Raw genomic sequence first — 13,873 nt, 5'->3', positions numbered from 1 at the left:
CAAGTTCAGCAGCCACCGCTAATCAAATGCCGAACGTTCGGGTTCGGATCGACTCGAGCATGCTCCAGGTTCCCTCATTTCTAATTATCTTGCATAAAATTAGTCCCTGGTGCAAAAAAGGTTTGAGAGCTGTGCTTGGTGTAGAAGCCTGTACTATATTATAACAATATGCCTTACCAGCTGATTATTGACACAAATCCCCCCTCCCCACACTCGCTGGATTCTTGCTGTGGTGCCATGCATGCAGCCCAGTCATTGCCTTCAGTCAATCAGTCCAGCGGGCTGCATATTTAGCATAAAGGCTGGGCTCTCAGCCCGGTGTGACTATAAATAATGCTGACTAAACAGTAAACAACACAAACTGGCAAGAGATGGCACTTCACCAAGGAATTAGAAAAAAAAGTAAATAAAGAACGTCAGCAATTATACTATACCTCAACATCAATAATGTATACATGATTAAACGGTACTACTTAAAAGGATTTTAGAGCTGAAAATATTGCACGAGATGGTAAACGATTAAATGTAATAAAAATAATATACTTGCCTTTAAAAGCTCACAGCATTCCATGCAACAGATGCCATGGTCCCATTGCTTCTTGTTTACATCAGCAGCACAATGATGTTGCTGTGCAGCCAATCACTGACCACAATAGTGACCTCAGTATGGACAGATTACAACGGCCGGATCACTAAATCTAACAAGCTTGTATTTAAAACAGGAGTGGTAGTAGTGTATGGCATTTTTAGCCTGGTACCCTGGACCTCTTGGCCACTCCCTCCTTTCGCTACATTTCTATAATTGGTGATATCACTAAGAATACAGCCGATCCGTTCACTTGAAAATAACAGTGACATCACTCAGAATCATGGCCGGACTGGCCATCTGGCAGTTCTGGCAAATGCCAGATGAGATTATGTGGACATAGAATGTTGGCATTGAATGCTGGCTTAGAATATTGAAATAACATTGTAAACCTACATTCTAATGTTGTTATTGGAGCTGGTGGAGTAGTTTGTGTGCCAGGCCAGATTTTTTTGCCCTAGTCAGGCCCTGCAGCGACTACAGCCTATCTATTCACTAGAAAGCAGCGGTGATGTCACTGAACTCTCAAATACAGTATATACTTATATCTGTAGTAAAGCTACTCCGCCTGCAAGGAAATTACTACAAGCAAAAATCTATTTCTAACCAGGACGAAACTCAATGCAGCTATAAGATTATGAACAGACACAAATTTTGTTTGGCCTTTTTTTTTTTTTGCGTGAAAAAAATAAAACGTCACAATCTGCCCCCATCCTTTTATTTGTGGCACATTTTAAAAAAACTGTATTACCATAGGCGCTTCTTTAAAACATGGTGCACCACTTTATAACTTGGCGTCCAACCTGTTTCCGTTATTTTACTAGGTAAATAAAAATAAATGCATTTAAAAAGAAAAGATTGTAGATTTTTTTTATTGTAACAGACTTGATTGGTAAATTATTAACCCCTTGCTGCAAAATGACGTTCCCGGAAAGTCATGTATAGCAGGTAGTTCCTGCAACGTTCCAGGAACGTCATGCTTTCCCTGCCTCCCCCCGCTGTCTCTAGCGGCGATCGGGTAGCAGGAGAAGGCTGTCTCCCACAGCCTCCTCCTGCTGGCCCTGCCCGGAGGGAAGCCATGTTCCCCCCTGGGCAGTTAACCCCATAGGCGCAGCGGTCCCTCCGACCCCCGCGAGTGATCACACAGCTCTGGGGAGGTTACCATAGCAACCCAGATGCTGCTTAATGCGTCTGGTCTGCTATGGTATATACCGATCAGGCCCCTGCCATGAGGCAGGGGTCTGATTGTGTAAATGATCTGTCAGTGTACTGACAGCTCATTTACTGTGTAATACATTACTGCACAGATCATGTGCTGTAATGAATTATAGATGTACCTGGAAAATGTTAAAGTGAAAACACACACACATAAATAAATAAGTTACATAAATAAATACGTTGAATGAATGAATGAATTAATTAAATAAATAAATATAAATAAATAAACACCTTTATAAATGATCCCCTATGAATAACATACACATATTTGGTATTGCCACGTCTGTAATGACCCCATCTATTAACCCGTTACACTAATTATCCCGCCCGATTAACGCCGTAAACAAATAAATAAAAAAAAAATTTTTTTTGAAAATAAAACACACTTTTAGGGTATATTCACACGGGCGGGCGCGCAGCGAGATTCTCGCTGCGAGCCCGGCAGGTCCTGGCAGTTCCCAAACACTACATACTTGCTGCGGTCTAAACGACCGCAGCGAGTATGTAATTATACCGCCCTTAACCCCTTCTGCTCCCGCCCGGCTCCCCCGCTGTAAGCATACATTACCTGTCCTCGCTGCACGGGTCCGGCGTCCTGCTCTCCTGTCCGGCCAATTAGTGTGTTGCCCAGCCGCAGCCACTGATTGGCCGGGCGGGAGAGCAGGACGCCGGACCCGTGCAGCAAGGACAGGTAATGTATGCTTACAGCGGGGGAGTCGGGCGGGAGCAGAAGGGGTTAAGGGTGGTATAATTACATACTCACTGCGGTCGTTTAGACCGCAGCAAGTATGTAGTGTATGGGAACTGCCAGAACCTGCCGGGCTCGCAGCGAGAATCTCGCTGCGAGCCCGCCCGTGTGAATATACCCTCAATTTATTCCCGCAGTGTCCGTCTTATTTGTTTATCTCATGTAAAATCCACACCACATTCCAAAAACTTGTCAGTTTTTACTTCCCCAAACATGTGACAAATCAGAGCACCAGAGAGTTCATGCTAATTTACAGACCATGAGGTTTGGAATTTTTTGAGTAATTTAGGAAAACAGAATGCTGGAAAGTATTATGCTAGAGTGGTATAAGTAAAGGAGGAAGTACCTAGTTACTTATTATACTTGGCTTTCAGCAGAAATCAATATAGCTCCTAGAGTTCCTGGAACAAAGCTACATGAAAACAGAGCTAAAATGTGATCATTTAACAGACAATAAAAAGATTTTAATACTCATATACACTGATAATCTCTGTCAGGCATATAGTACAGTAGGCCCTTATTTATAAAAACTGGATTTTTTCCATAGTGACCATCTAGAAATTAGCTTAAAGCATACGTATCATTTAAACAAACTTGTGACATAGCAACATTCCATGGATGGAATTATAATGGAATTATAACTGCAATCGCCGTAAGTTCCATAGGCTCCCATTATTAATCCATCTACTGCTACTTAAGCAGTGAGAGCAGAGATAAAGGGGCAGGGACAGTAGGGGCCTCAGCACCTAGACCCCCACCCATATAAACCTCTGACATGTTGCTATATGTCAGAAGTTTGTTTAACTGATAAGTATGCTTTAAAGCGGTATTACCATCTCATCTAATATAGTTAAACTTGTAGGGTAGGTCAAATATTACAAATTTTTGGGCAATTGCATGGAATTGCGTGCACTGGCCTATAGACTAAAATGGGTCTACATACCGTCCATAATTGTAAGTATGGACATGTGCAAGGAGACTTAAAGAGGTTGCAAAATTAACTTGCCCCCTATCCACAGAATAGGGGACCAGTAAGAGATTGAGAGTGGTAAGACCTCAGTACCCCTGATGATCCCCCGGCTTCTTTGTTATGAATACAGCCAAGAGTATGGCACATGACCCGCGGCTCTATTCATTCCTATGGAGCCATCAGAAAGAGCAGAGTAAGCCGGAAAGTGCTTACTCGGCTCTTTCTGGTGGCTCTGTTCATTCCTATGGAGTTGCCGGAAAAAGCCAAGTAAGCTGGAAAGTGCTTACTCGGCCCTTTTACGGCGCCTCCATAGGAATAAATAGAGCCGCGGGTCACATGCTGTATTCAAAACAAAGAAGCTGGGGGTCCAATACGGAGATCAGCAGGGGGGACGGAGGTCGGACCCCCTGTAGTCTCTTACTTGTCCCCTATCCTGTGGATAGGGTACAAGTTAATTTTGCTCGGACAACCTCTTTAAGGACAAGTCTGTCACTATTAGATATCAGGCAGATGAAATCCTTCTGTATACGGCTTTCTCTGAAATTATATTTGCCAAAACTATATGGGTCACAGAGGACATTTAACACACTCTAAAATCAGTACAAATATACATGTTATTTTGTAACCTGTCCACTACAGAAAGACCATAATTTTATTTTTAAGAAAAATCTGCATCCAATTCTATACTATTTTTAAAAACCTGCCAATTTATTAAATGATGGGCTGAAATGCTGAGATTAACTCTTAATGTACTGTGCATCCTGTACCAGCACTTTTCTATGGTTTGTGTACATATCATTTACAGAAAATTTGAATGAAGAGACTTGTATGACATGTTGAACTCTTCTACCACATTGGTTTTTAAGGAAAAGCAATAATTATCCAAGTGTGGAATTTACTGAAGTTTTTACTGTTATAGTATGTTTGTTTTTGTTTTTTGTTTTTTTTTACAAAAAAAGTAGAGGAAACAGTTAAGACTTTCATCAAAAATAGCTAATCTAACCTTTTTTTCTCTTGTGAATGCCAGCTGTAGAACAATGGTTGGCTTCCTTGGAATACAGTATCTATATTGATCACTGCATAGTGTTGGTGACGTAAGCCGAGGCAAGATAATATTTTATTCACTAGAGAAATTCCAAGTTGTAACTACCTTGGATTATAAAATTGCATTATAAAGATTAGAAATAAAAATTAATTTGTGTGTATTTTGGGAAAGATCATGTTTGGACTACATTAAAGATCCCCATACACTTTAGACTTATGTTGGCTGAACCCGCCACGCACAACGTATTTGGCCGCCAGTACAAGGTGTATGTGGCCATCTAGAGCCACCAACATCATATAGGAGTCGGCCGTGATGAAAAACCTCTATTCTCCCCATAGAGAGTACAGGAGTGCTGGGCCATGCCAGACGATCCTGTGTATGGGAAGGATGTATGGCAGGAGTGAGAGAAAACCCTACAGGAGCCACCCCTCGGCTGGGCCCTTCCCGAAGGGATATCTGGCTAGCTCTGTGTTTTAAGACTCTTAAATGAGGCTCCACTCTCTTTTTTTGCATATTCATATTTCCCAGGGAGCAATGTACCTAGGATTTCACTGTTTTGCGCGCTTTAACCAGCAGCCGACAAGGTTATCTTTGGCTGGTCTCCCTGAGATCAGTGATCTGTTTCTCTAATGGCTCTACTAGGCATTGCTCCAACCTAGACATAATCCTGCTCCACACTAATGAGGGGCAACACCCTGAAACAGCTGTTTGTGGATGGATACCTGGCCTTGGTTTTTTCCTTGTCATTACATTGACTTATAGGGCCACTTAATATGGTGGTTTTGGTGGTTTCCCTACAGAAGCTACCCCTTGGATGGGTCCTTCCCGGAGGGATATCTGGCTAGTCCTGTGTTTTGAGACTCTAAAATGAAGCTTTGTTGGCTTTTCTTTGCTTATTCATATTTCCCAGGGAGCAATGCACCTAGGATTTCACTGTGCTGAGCGCTTTAACCAGCAGCCGGCGGTGTTATCTTTGGCTGGTCTCCCTGAGATCAGTGATCTGTTTCCCACAAAGCTTCAGAGATATTGGGGGCTCCATATCATAACAAAAATCCTCCTATCCTTGTCTGGCCACTTGTACTTCCCAAACCTACTTTTGCATACAACCCAACATCCATTGCACAAATATAAAGGTAGGACACCCAAGGATTTTTTTTAACATATCTTGACATATCAATAAACAGTGTGCAAAGATAAAGGTAATGACAAAACAAAAAAGAAAAAGGTAAGGTTATGGATTGGCCCGGATCAAAAGTCCACTGAGGTATAACAAGTTATACATGCCAGAAAAACTTTCAGAGAATCGCAAAAAAATTTTTGGGAAGAGCAGGAAAATATGTCTGGAAGTTGATGCCTCAAAGTCAGTAAAAGAGACCATTAGTGTCCACACACACATTTCTAATGGCCATAAAATGAATTGACCTTTTTGCCAATTGCAGCTAGACGGCTATTTTTTATTGGAATTTTGTGCCATTAAAAACAGACAGCAATTTTTTCCATGCCGTAAATTTTCTTTTTATGTTCTGTAAGCATAGACTTAGGCCCCTTTCAAACATCAGTATTATACTGTCCGCAATTATGGATCCAGAATTGCGGACATTATAATAGTCCTAGATTTTAATGGAACGTTTTAAACATCCATAGTTGCTACCGATCTATAAAAGGAACTTGATTCATGCCAGAAAAAATAATTATAATATTTCCCTGCGTGCATTAAGGGGGGCTATGTATGCACATCCCTAGTGCTGCCCGGTCCTCGGCTGCAGACAGCTCTACGGATGTGTGAATTTGGCTTTAGGCGGCAAACTGTATCTTTGCACTTGGTAACAGAAAGCTTTGTTACACCTATGCTGCACCAACATGTGTGGTGTTTAATTACATTACATTAAATTTATACAGTATACTGTTAAAATAAATTCATTCTGACAGGAGAAACACGTTGGCATAGTTTGGTGGCATGTTACTCAGGAAGGGGCCACTATCATGGGACCACCCAAAAAGGGTGCACCCTCCTTGCCTATTTTCTCTCCTGCAGAAACACAAGGCAAGTTTGCTGTGTCACGGCCGCGGCGGCGTCCCGTGTTCCGGGCCGCCGCCGCGACCTCCTCCTGCCCCATGCAGCCGCCGGGGTCCTTGTGCTGGGACCCGGCGCTGCTGCTAGTTCGGCCCCTGGGGGCGCCTCACCTCTCCTCCGCTCCTGTCTCCGTCTGTGCCGGCCGGCGCGCGCGCGCCGCCTGTCTCAGATTTAAAGGGCCAGTCCGCCCTTAATTGGCTAGTTGCACCAATCACTCCCTATAAGTTCCAGCCCTGCCCCACTACAGGTGTTGGAGCCTCTACATGCTTCCCATAGCGTTTGGCCCAGCCCCCTGTTGTTCCTGTTTCCTATCCGCTACCTGGTCTCAAGTCCTTGTTCCTGATTGCTATCCGCTACCTGGTCCCAAGTCCTTGTTCCTGGTTCCTGCACACCTGTCACTTCATTGCTCCTGTGTTCAGCCTGTCACCTGCGGTTACGCCTGCAGACCTCTGCCAGCACTATCTCCTGCCTACTGCTCCAGCCACGCCTCGCCTGCCGTCACTAGCAACCAAGCCAGGGGTAGCGACCTGGGGGTCGCCTGCCGCAGCAAGTCCATCCCGCCTTGCAGCGGGCTCTGGTGAAAACCAGCGGCCCCTTAGACTCCGCTCCCTGGTGAGGTTAGTGCCATCGCTGGTGACGGTCCAGTGGATCCACTACTCCAGGCGTTACATGCTGTTATAGCGCTGTTTTTGTGGATGCATATATTTATTTCAGGTATCAATCGCCTTTTTAGAGAGTTTGAGTAAAAGTTAAAAGAGTTGTCAGGCCAAAACCCCTTATTTTTTAGGAATGCCTTGGGAGGGGGTGGGTAAAAAAAGGGGAAAAAAAATCACACACTTACTTCCCTAGCTCCCTTCCTGCCACTGGTACTCAGCTACTTTAGTCCCCTGTGTGCAACCGCTTCTGAGTTATAGAACATGACGTAACAGGCCCCCTCAGCCATTCAGTGGCAGAGGTGAGCTACGCAATGTCTCAGAACCCGGAAGCAGTCGCACACTGGGAACAAGAGCAGCCAAATACTAGTGGTGGTGCTGGAGCCAGGGAGGTAAGTATGTGTTATTTTTTTTCCCCATGTTCTCCAAGGACATTTCATAAAAAGGGGTCTTGGCCGGACAACTCCTTTAAGTTTTTTAATGACTACTCTGTTCTTCTCTTGGTAAACCTTCTCATAGTCAACAAACACATTTCATCACATTATAATTAAATTTTTGACAGTAAAATTCTCTTCTTTTCCAGTTTATTCTATATTGTTGAAGCATAAACTAAGTTTTTCATAATCCTCAGGACCTCGGAACTACTTAAATGTATTTATTTGCTATGTAGGAAAATACCAATGTAGGTATATCAGCTTTGCTGCTGTGTTATCTGCTTGACTTCTGTTGGGAAATAATATTCTGTTTATATCCTCTGATAGTGTGCAATATCTCTAGGCATGTGTTCCCTTTGAAACATCCACCATAAGCTGGATCAGACACCCTCGCGATGATGTGTCTAATTATTCGCGGCTCAAGTAAATTAGTAACTGGAAACCTTTCACATTTTCCTACTGCTTTGTGTGGCCTAAAAACCACAGGAAAGAGACAACAATTCAGATATTCATTCTAAACCCCCTTTTGCGATTAAGCAATAAATTCTCCATGAGTGGGTGCTGCTCCTGGAAGTGAACTCATGTAGACAAATAATATGCCCACATACTGAGTTTGTAGGACTCAAGAATAGACCGTGTCAACATTCAAGCCCAAGTTACACAGCCACTTCTCTCCATGGTTGACCGCACATAAACTTACTCTGTCTACTGTACTTTAACGTTATTTATGTGTTTGTAAAGTAAGGAAGAGGAGATCAACACTTTTACTATAAAAACACTTTTACTGTAAAAAAAAAAGTAAAATAATATATACAGTAAAAAATCCTTAAATCTGGTGATTGATAATTCACATCTCTGAATACATAAAACAAGAACTGAGGATTAAAAGAGAAGTCCAGCTAATTATAAAATCCTGTAGCTGGCAGGGGCAGAGGGGAAATTGATTACAAGCAGTGGCGTAGCTACCATAGAGGCAGGATAGGCAGTTGCTATGGGGCCCGTGTAGGAGGGGGGCCCGGGGGAGAAGGTAAGAACGTGTGTCCTTCTGCTTAACCCCTATGTACTGCAGTGTGTAAGTGACCCAAAGTTTACTTACATGCTGCAAAAAAGGGTTAAGAAGCAGAAGACAGAGATCTCTGCTTAACTGCACTGATAACCTGGCGTGTCAGCTCTGGAGATCCCGGAGCCCAGCGGGGGTCCTGCGGTAAAGTCCTGCTGCTCAACGGGGAGAGGCAAGTTAGTTCTTGTAATCAATTTCCCCACTGCCCCTGTCGGCTTTTATAATACGCAGGAATTCTCCTTAAACAGAGAGTAACAGTCACAAGAACTCTATAGTATAGGATAATATTTTGTGTTATTATTTTATATTTACTCCTGTAAAAGTGCCTATAAACCTTCAATAACGGTCGATTGTTCGGCCAAGTTTTCTCTTCTATCCTCCTAGGGGTAGGGGTAAGCTGTAGCCAGAATGCTACAGTGGCGGCTTATCTCTCTGAGAACAAAACCATCGGGCAGTGAAATGCCATTATATCAGTCCCTATCTCTACCTACATCATCTATCGGTGGAGACTCGGAAGGCCCCTATACACTCTATACTGATGACTGAACCAGTGGTTATGGCCAACATCAGTATACAGTGTATGGGGACCTTAAAGGAATACACTTATTTGCAGCAACTAGAGGTCATCGAAAACCAATTTCTCTCCTGCAGTTATGCAAACAGTTTAGCTTATAATCTACGTCATTTGCACAATTCCCATTAAAGTCAATGAGAGTTACTTGTCGACCACCTCCAGCAGCCAGAAACTGAAAAGCCCTCGATCTAAAGCTAGGCATGGATCTCCATGGTGGGACCTGCATCTAGGGGACACTGATGGCATTCTGTATTTTTTATATAGCACTGCTACGCTGTTTTTGTTTTATTGCTGTACCCCCTCATGTTCCTGAGATATAGGGATTTTTTACTATTTGGTTGTGAGATGGGGGGGGGGGTTAACCTTGCTTAACCCTCTTAATGTCCTATCATACATATTTTTTTCAAATGGCTGTCAAAGGTGTATGAAGTGAGCTCGGGCCTGCTCAATACACGGAAACCATGAACTGCTGTGAGTGGAGGACGCTAATATCCGGCATGTAGGGTTTGCCCAGTCCAAAGCATCTGTTAGGCCTTTTGGGGTTGGCTGGCTCAGCGATTGATTCAGCCTGTCTCCAGCAGACTGAAGCAATAGAACACTGAGTTGGATCAATTCAGTACATAGGTGGTGCATTAATTTGTAAATATCAAGTTATTTTACAAAAGTGTATAAAACTTTTTTTAAAATATATCCTATCGTAAAAGTGTAAATCCCCGTTCCCCCTATTTTTCTACTTTACAAAAAAAAAAAAAATGAAACAAAATCAACAAACATGTTTGATATCACTGTGTACGGAAAGTAAAACTAAATTATACATATTTGCATTACTGTAATCGAACCAACCTGAAAAATAAAGATAACACCAATAAATTGTACCACACAATAACTAATATAAAAACAACACCCCCCTCCTTTATTTTCAATTTCACTTGACACTTTTTTGAGTTGCTACAAACTAAATTTGGCCCAACAAAAAACAAGCCCTTATATGGCTCTGTAGATGGAAAAATAAAAGAGTTATGGCTCTTAGAATGTAACCAGGAAAAACTAAAAGTGCTAAAATTTTAATTTCCATTGTAAGGGCCAGTTCACACTGAGCAAGATCGGCAGAATCCCGCCATGCTCAGTATGCTGCTGTAAGTGAATGAGAGGGTGCGCACTCATCGTCTGACATGTAAGTTCCTTGAACTGAGAGGAGAGGAAGTGGACGAGCGCGCGCCCTCTCATTCACTTACAGCACCACACTGAGCGCAGCGGAAATCTCCGCCGCGGAATTCCGACAATCTTGCTCAGTGTGAACTGGCCCTAAAGAAAGGGTTAAACATTAAGTTGTAAAAGCAGAGCCACGTTACACTTTTCCCACTGGGTATTTGTCATCGGCTACCGGATACAAAATACATCTTTCCATTCATTACAACGATCATGAGGCAATGTAGGAAATGAAGTTATTTTAAGTTATAGTATATTTAAAATCATCATTTTTCCTATAATAAACATGAGACCTTGTTCCTTCTATTTTGTGCCTTAAAGGGATAGTGCCAGGTTTTTACTCGAGTATTATGCAGACATCCTTTACCCTGTCTTCAGTGACACATGGATATGTTATGATCTATCGCTCCAAGACTATAACAATATTCATTAGGCCCCCTTCACATGTCTGGAAAATCCACCCGGATTTCTTATCAGAAAATCCAGGCGCATTTCCTGACCCATAGAGTTACATTAATCACGGATACCCTTCAGGATTTTTCCTGAAGGGTGTTCGTTCCGGAAAATAGGTCAGGATTTTTTAGATCCTGTCCTATTTTCGTCCAGAATTCCGGCACGGACGCCCCCATAGAACTCTATGGGAGCGCTGAAAAACCGGATGCTTTCCTGTTCTGCGCCTGAGCAAGTAAATTCTGAGTGGAATACCCTTTTAACCCCCTATTTTACCATAGAACACCAGGTAATGAAATACATACACCCATCATTTACCTTAATGATCACTAACGGGTCTCTGCCTGTCAATCATCCCTGCACTGCGCGCTAACAGGGAGAGAGTGGTGACTAGTCTGAGTGGCTCCCCGCCCAGATGACTAGTTGCCGCCCCTCTCCGTCATGCAGCAGAGTAAAACTTTTTTTCTGCTTGCTAAGTGATTTTTTAGTCATTTTGACAAATGTTCAAACTATGGGAAAGATTTTTTACAGGAATATTTCGCTCACAATTAACATTTACAATGTTGCTGTCCCTGGGAAGAACATAACAAACCGCCTATTCTTTCCTTTTCATGCTCTCCCAGTGCCCTTCTATCTTTGGGCCCCGGCTGAACAATTTCGATTACCCCTTGTGAGACAGACTCATTTGGGGATGACAGCCCACTCAGCCAATCACTGACCACAGCGCTGTCCTGTCTCAGTCAGAGATTGGCTGAGTAGACTTTAACCGCCAGACAAGTCCATCTGGGAAGTGGAGACATGATGGCTCAGCTGGGGACCTGAAGATGATGTAGTAGGACACTGGGAGAGTGTGGAAAAGTAAGAATAGGCTATTAGGTTCTGTACCAAGGCAGGAACATATTTAAAGGTTATCCAGCCCTCCGAGATTTTAACATGTTGCTGTCATATAAGTAAACATAACAAACATTGTATGCTTACCACTCCGTGCTCCCTTGGTGTTCCGAAGCAGTCGCCTGTGTCCCCTGCTCTCTTTAGAGACCGTAACTTCCAAGACAAGCTCCTCTCTGGAGTGACAGCCCACTCAGCCAATCACTGACTGAGACCGGACAGCACCGTAGCCAGTGAGCGGCTGAGCAGGCTGTCACTACAGACTACAAACACCGGAAGACACCGGAGACCGCATCGGGAGAGCGTGGAGAGACAGACATAACATGTTTATTATTCTTATTAATATGGCAGCAACATGTTAAAGATTTTGGAGTGCTGGATAACCCCTTTAAATGTTTAACTTCAGTGGAATACCCCTTTAAGCTGATAAAACTATTATTAACCACCTAAGTGATGTTTCCTTTTTGACAGTTGTTTAAAATATGGGAAATACTTAAAAAAAAAAAAAAAAAAATATATATATATATATATATATATATATGCCCCTTTCTATCTTAGATACATGTATAATGTCTGCCCTTTTTATTTTTCAACCTACAGGGCTGGTTGGGGTGTCATTTTTTGCGCCATGATCTCTAGTTTTTATTAATATTATATTGGTATAACAGAAAAATTTTGATTGCTTTTTATTAATTTTTTTTTGTGATATATAGTTTAATAAAATCAGCAATCCTGGTTCGTTTTATTTTCTTCCCCCCGTTTACGCCGTTCACCGTGTGGGAACAATAATGTTATATTTTAATAGATCGGACAATTCCGCACGCTACGATATGTAATTTTTTTTTTATATATATATATTTTTAATTTTATAATGGGCAAGGGGGTCTTTTAAACTTTCATTGGGGGGGGGGGGTTATAAGGGTTTTTTAATACTTTTAACTTTTAAACGTTTTTTTATTACACTTTCATTTACTGTAAAATTTGCAATCACTAGATTGCATGTACTGATCTATGCTATGCCGTAGCATAGCATAGATCAGTGTTATCTGTGATCTATGTATAGAGCCTGAGAGCAGGTTCAACACATAGATCGCCGATCCGACAGGACGGAGGTAAGGAGCTTACCCCCGCCTGTCGGCAAATGCAATCTGGACCTCCGCAGCATGGCGGCGGGGGTCTCGATCACTCAATGACAGATGCTTGATCTGTCACTGAGCACCTTAAACGCCGCGATTGCTGTAGATCACGCGTTTAAGGGGTTAATGAAAGTCAGCTGCGGGATCGCAGCTGACTCTCACTACCTGCAACCCCGGACACTGATGTGAGCAGGATCGCTCTCTCTACAGCGATCCTGCTCACATCAGGAAGCCCTGTCAGTGTCAGGAACGTATATATACATTCCTACTGCACGGGGTATGTGCAGTAGGAACGTATATATACAAATTGACGGGAAGGGGTTAAGACATGTATAATGTGTGAGACATCTTTACAACTAGTTTTAGAAAAGTCTGTTTCTACACTCCTGTTCATAGAAGACTAATATTACATCCTCAGTGTATAAAATACTTAGCTCAAGACAATACTAAGGCGAAGAAGAAGAAGAAGATGAAGAAGAAGAAGATGAAGAAGAAGAAGAAGAATGAATTTCCTCTGGTTAATGAACAATTTATCTTCTTTATTAATCGATTCTTCCTCTGAGTCACTGAATGGAGTCTAGCCTACCTGACCTTGAATACCTTACCTGTTAGTTTATATTACTCATTGCAAGTACGCCCCGGGATCAGGACAGGTACATTCCTTGACCACAATGTAGTCTTTTCAGAAAAACAGAATCAAATCACAGCTTAAACTTCCTACATATTGCTAAATAGTATGCATCTGAATGAAAGTAACTAATTATACTTTAGACAAACAGTAATGTCAGTGCAGAAACCTTCATGTTCTGTTGACAGAAAAACCACAAA

Source organism: Dendropsophus ebraccatus, chromosome 7, assembly GCF_027789765.1.
Source record: "Dendropsophus ebraccatus isolate aDenEbr1 chromosome 7, aDenEbr1.pat, whole genome shotgun sequence".
Classification (NCBI taxonomy): Eukaryota; Metazoa; Chordata; class Amphibia; order Anura; family Hylidae; genus Dendropsophus; species Dendropsophus ebraccatus.
The sequence above is the reverse complement of the archived record's forward strand: the minus strand, read 5'-3'. Positions refer to the sequence as shown.